At 51.4% G+C, this 5798-nt stretch overlaps 1 non-coding gene across 1 annotated transcript; it reads right to left on the bottom strand.

Annotated features, from left to right (window-relative positions):
• Positions 1–987: 987 nt before the first annotated feature.
• On the bottom strand, positions 988–1151 carry LOC138755902 (U1 spliceosomal RNA). Its single transcript, XR_011352614.1, has one exon. It is a non-coding gene; the product is annotated as a U1 spliceosomal RNA (small nuclear RNA).
• Positions 1152–5798: the final 4647 nt, after the last annotated feature.

Genomic DNA, 5798 nt, shown 5'->3' with positions numbered 1-5798 from the left:
GGAGGGAGGGGGGGGGAGAGAGAGAGGGAGGGAGGGGGGGGAGAGAGAGAGGGAGGGAGGGGGGGAGAGAGAGGGAGGGGGGGAGAGAGAGGGAGGGAGGGGGGGAGAGAGAGGGAGGGAGGGGGGGAGAGAGAGGGAGGGAGGGGGGGGAGAGGGAGGGAGGGGGGGGAGAGGGAGGGAGGGGGGGGAGAGGGAGGGAGGGGGGGGAGAGGGAGGGAGGGGGGGGAGAGGGAGGGAGGGGGGGAGAGGGAGGGAGGGGGGGGAGAGGGAGGGAGGGGGGGGGAGAGGGAGGGAGGGGGGGAGAGGGAGGGAGGGGGGGGAGAGGGAGGGAGGGGGGGAGAGAGGGAGGGGGAGGGAGGGGGGGGAGGGAGGGGGGGGAGAGGGAGGGAGGGAGGGGGGGAGGGGGGAGGGAGGGAGGGAGGGAGGGGGGGAGGGGGGAGAGGGAGGGAGGGGAGAGGAGGGAGGGTGGGGGAGCGGGAGAATGGGGAGCGTGAGAGATGAGGGAGGGAGGGGAGAGGGTGGGAGGGGAGTGAGGGAGGGAGGGGAGAGGGTGGGAGGGGAGTGAGAGAGGGAGGAGAGAAAGGGGGAGCGGGAGAGAGGAAGAAGCAGTTACTCCCATTCCTCCACATCTTCATCTCACATGTCCCTCCCACCTCTTTCTTCTATTCCTTACTCCTCTTTCCCTCATTTCTCCTTTCCATCCTCTATCTCGCTCACTCCAGCCCCCACTTTTCTCCATTCCACCCTTCCCCTAACCACTCTCCCTCCATGTTTCTCTCCATTCCAAGATACATTGTATCCACCAAGCATAGGGCCATACAAATATTTACAGAAACTAAATGAAAATGGTTTAGGAAGTAGAATGCAGATAACTTATGTGGGTGCAGAACCAGATAGACCAGGCAGTAGCACTGCATTAGCAGAAGCTTTGAATTCTACAGCAATACTATAAAGTAACGAAAAACAGATCTATCTTTCACCAAGGATCAGGGGAGAGCGCGAACGCAGTCCCCCACTACCACAAATTTTGCAGTCGAGTATCCCGCATTTGGGGACATCGCAGGCGTCAGCACACCCGAAGTGCAATGGGATAGCCTCGTCCTGGGAGATCGGCCATCATGACCACCGATTCTCCCCTGCCAGGTAAGTATGTTTTATTTTCTTCAGGCTCACATCCCCAACCTCCATCCACACTCCTTAACATCATTGCGAGTCATTAGCTGAAAAACCTAAGTTTACACTAGCCGAACCTAAAGAATCCTACTTTTCGAATCTCCCTTTCATTTCTTTTTCAAAGGTTGCGGTTTTTAAAATTCTCCTTTCGCTTCTCTAATTTGCATACATACCTTAAAAGGAACGGTTTTTCCCCTCAGCGCTGCCGGCCTGCAATTGGACTGATTCCGGCGCATGCGTAACACTCAGAGGCTGTGAACCCAGTCCTGCCAGTTCTGTGCGTCTGCAGCCGTCAGAGGGTGGTCCAGGACTAAATTGTCAAGGGCACCTTTGCATGTGCTGTGCAGGTCAGGCACCAATGCGCCTGAAGCGGAAAGTCCTGCAACACAGCCCACAAAGCCATCTATTCCTTAATCCAAATCATTTATATGCAATGTAAAGATCATTATGTAAATTACAGCTGCAATTAGAACAATATGGAAGAAGGTGAATTGGGATCAAATGCTGTTGACATTTGGTGATTACACTCAGTGTCGACAAAAAACAAAAATGTAAATGGCCTGAAGGAGGTATAAAATATTTAGGTGAGATACATTAATTATGGGCCGTTGTTTCGGAAAATTGAAGCAGATTTAAAAAGGTGGATTGATTTACCAATTACATTAATAGGTCGAGTAAATTGTATTAAAATGAATATTTTTCCTGTGCTTCAATACTTATTTCAATCTATTGCCGTATCTAAGAAGATTTTCGAAATAAAATTCTACGCAAGTTTTTATGGGAAAGTAAGGATTTCTGTGGAGAAATGGGCTTGGAGGTTTGAATCTACAACTTCCTCATTTTAAATATTATCGTAAAGCGACCCAACTGCGATCTCTCTCCTTTTCGTGAGGCGGCAGGTAAAGTCTCGTGGGTTAATGCTGAAATGAATAAATAGACGGACAAAGTCCTGGGGAAAGAAGTTATTATACAAACGGAATGAGGCGTTATTATGTTCTTTTTGTGTCGGGGGATCAGTCCCCAGGTTCTCAGACCCCGGCTCCATCCGGGGGTCTGCCCCATGGTCTCTGACCCCCCGCTCCATATTCGGGGATCTGCCCCAAGGGACTCTGACCCCGGCTCCGTGTCCGTGGTTCTGCCCGAAGGGTCTCTGACCCCGGCTCCATATCCGGGGGTCTTCCCCACAGTCTCTGACCCCGGCTCCGTGTCTGGAAGTCCCGCATCTCACTTCTCGTTGCAAACCCTCTCGGCAACTGATGACGCATTTAGAATCGGAATTCTGATTGGACAGATAGACGTAGAGCCAAAATTTGGAGAAAGTGCGAATTCTTCAGAGTTCCTCTGCCTAGTGACCAATGACGCCGAAATGGCTCGGATTATGATTGGATAGAGATACGACATAGTCCCACCACCATTCTGCCTGGGGATAAACTGGTTCAATCGACAGTCCAGACCAGTTCGCTGCAACATCGTGGCGTGACATCATGGAGCTGCTGCTGCTGCTGACCCTCCTGTGTGAGGGGGGTCTCTGCAGGTGGGTGAGGGGTCAACTGAGGTTCCGGTCAGTAGGGCTGAGGACAGTCCGGCTGGACATGGGGATCTGGACCCTGGTCTGTGACAGGGGTGAGAGGTTAGATGCTGGACACAGGTTGCTGGACCCCAGTCAGTTGTGGGGATCAGTCTGGCTGGACATAAGAAGCCAGATCCCGGTCAGTGGGGAGGAGTGGTTAGTCCGGTGGACGTGGGTGCCGGATCCTGGTCTATGGGGAGAGGGTCAGTCTGGCAGGACTGTTCAGTGTTCAGTGCCAGACACTGTTCAATATGGGAGGGGTCAGTACAGCTGGACATGGAGTGCCAGATCTCAGTCAGTGGGGGAAGTGATCAGTCAGCTGGAAACGGTGCACCAGGACCCAGTCCTGGCATCACAGCCCCTCCTTGCCTGTCAGTGAGTGTGACCCATCTGTGGAGGGGTAATTTCCCAGGTTTAGGGTGAATGGTAGAGAAGCAGCAAACGTTCAGAGGACAGGGGAACGTCAGACTTGCCGGAGAGGTCTGGACAGACTGCTGTGAAGTGAAACACTTCAGCAGAACCAAGCAGAGACCATTAACCAGGTGTGTCTGAACTGACCACCCAGACCACTCCATCACAACATCACACACCCCCACCCCTATTTCTGAGGAAGGGTCTTCGCAATGAAACATTAACTGTTTGCACTCTGAACTTTGTTTCCATTCTTGAAGGGGAAACAATCCAGGCTGCAAGGGAGTGCAGGACAGGGAGAACTGGGTGTATATGCACTCATCCTGCACATCAGGGCAGTTGAGCGGTAGTAACGCCGAGGATTCCAGGTCAAGGCACAGAGTAAGAGAGCAGTGAGGTCACAGTGAACCCGAAGAAACACTGAATGAGTCACATCCCATCTGAGGTGGAGAGAATTCAGAACCAGAATCTTCCTGAGAGTCCAAGGCTGATGAGGGACATTCAGGTTCTGGTCAGGTCAAAGGTGTCAGGTGGGATTATCCCAAGAGAATAGAGGTTTTCTGAAGAGAAAAATCAGGAAATAAACACACAATGGGGGGGGGGGGGGACGACGACGACGACAACATTCTTTAAGTAGCAAAGATATTACATAACCCACATTTCACGCTTGAGCCCTTCTCAAGTTATGAACAGAATGTTTGGAGCCAATTGAACAAAATTGGAGGGGGGAGGGGGTTGTTGTGGGTAGAAGGAGGAGCATAGTCCCTCATACAAGAGGTAATAGGTGGATGAGAGGGAGGTTACACCAGCAAGCAGGAGGGGAGGGATGAGTCCGTGAATGGAGATGGAGGGGAGGGAGAATGGAGAGGAGGTTAGCAGAAACCAGAGGTCGATGTTAATGCCATCTGGTTGGAGGGTGCCCAGTCGGAAAGTCAGGTGTAGCTCCTCCAATGATGGGTGGTCGTGGTGGGATAGTACACGAGGCCCTGGACAGACATGGGAGTGGGGGCGGAATTAAAAAGGTTGGCCACTGTCACCGACGTGGGCAGAGCGAGGGTGCACAGTGAAAAGATTCTCCTGTTTTGAGACAAAGGAGAATCTTCATGAAATTCCAGGCATGTTGAGAAGAATCCATCCTCTCATGGGTCAGTCTGGTTCTCCATGTGTGGGGCAACAGGGGGTGGGCCAGCTCTTCACCATTTACCTTGGAGAATGACATGGAAGCTAGTCCAGGGAAAAGAACAATTGAATCATTTATTGTCACATGCACTGAGATACAGTGAATATCTTGCTATCCCGGCATGTCACTCTTCCTTAAATAAAGCAGGCAGTGCAATAATAAAACAAACATTTTATTGTGAGTCACGAGGGCAGGGTACAGAGAAAAGAACAGATGCATCAGCTTTTTACCAGTAAAAGGTCATTTAAGAATCTGATGACAGCAGGAAAGAATCTGTCCTTGAATTGGGAGGTTGGTGTTTTCAAGATCGCGCATCTTCGGCCTGGCAGATGGGGGGAGAAAAGGGTGTGACCCAATATGGCCTCTAATTTTTAGTAGTCAGTGTGGCCAAATCTTATGTTGTGCTAATTTTTTTCCTATGACAGAAGTATATGCTTGTGTAAACGTAACCTTGAAATTATTTCAAGATAATTTTGGTCCAGGCTATCTCTCATGTCTAATAAAACTGTATTGGGATGTTTTAACTAGTTAACAGAAACAGTTAGCTAAGAGATTATTTTCAATAAGTATAATTTATTAATTACTGCATTATTTAATGTAACTAACATTTTGTGCATAAATTAATTTCCTGGTTGCAAAACAAGGGCAACACACACACATGCACGCAGCTTAGAGGGAACAGTGCTGACCGGGGTAATTGCAAGGCTCTGGGGGAGGGTGGACACCCCACACTGGGACTAGGTTGGGGGGGAGGGAAATGTCCTGCATTGGGACCAGGTTGGGGGGGGGGGGTGGGGGAGAGCGTACACCCCTCACTAGGACTAGGTGAGGGTGGGGGGGGGAAGTCCTTCACTGGGATCAGGTTGGGGGGGCGTACATCCGCACTGAGACTAGGTGAGGGGGAGAGTTCTGCACTGAGACCATGTTTGGGGGGGAGGGGAGGAGAGAATTCACCCCGCACTGGGACCATGTGGAGGGTTAGATCCTCACATTCCCACTAACGGGCCGTGCCTCCCCCGCGATGATCCAGGGGTCCACACTACCTGAGGCTGACCGGCTGTGAGCTGCAGGACGATGGCTCCACCATCGGCTTTGCAAGGTATGGCTGGGACGGGGAGGACTTCATCAGATTCAACAAGGAGAGCCTGGTGTAGGAGACATCTGTGCCCCGGGGCCAGGAAACCAAACACAGTGGGATCAATTGGAAAAAATGGAATACACTGAGTGGAGAAACTACCTGGAGGTGGAATGTATCAAGAAGAAATATGTCCAGATTGGAGAGCGTTAGCTGAAGCCCAGTGAGTGAAGAGGGAGGTCGGGGAGGGTCTGTGGAGCCTGCGTTGGGTGTTTTTCTCGCCTGTGGGGTTTGTATCACTAATGGGAGTGAGGTGTTGGGTGGGGGATTGACCCCACCATATAAGTAGTATGTTTGCTACATCTTTCCTTCAATTCCCTTCTCCCTCA

The sequence above is a fragment of the Narcine bancroftii genome, chromosome 2 (genome assembly GCF_036971445.1).
Source record: "Narcine bancroftii isolate sNarBan1 chromosome 2, sNarBan1.hap1, whole genome shotgun sequence".
Taxonomy (NCBI): Eukaryota; Metazoa; Chordata; class Chondrichthyes; order Torpediniformes; family Narcinidae; genus Narcine; species Narcine bancroftii.
This window is presented reverse-complemented; position numbering and strand designations above follow the sequence as displayed.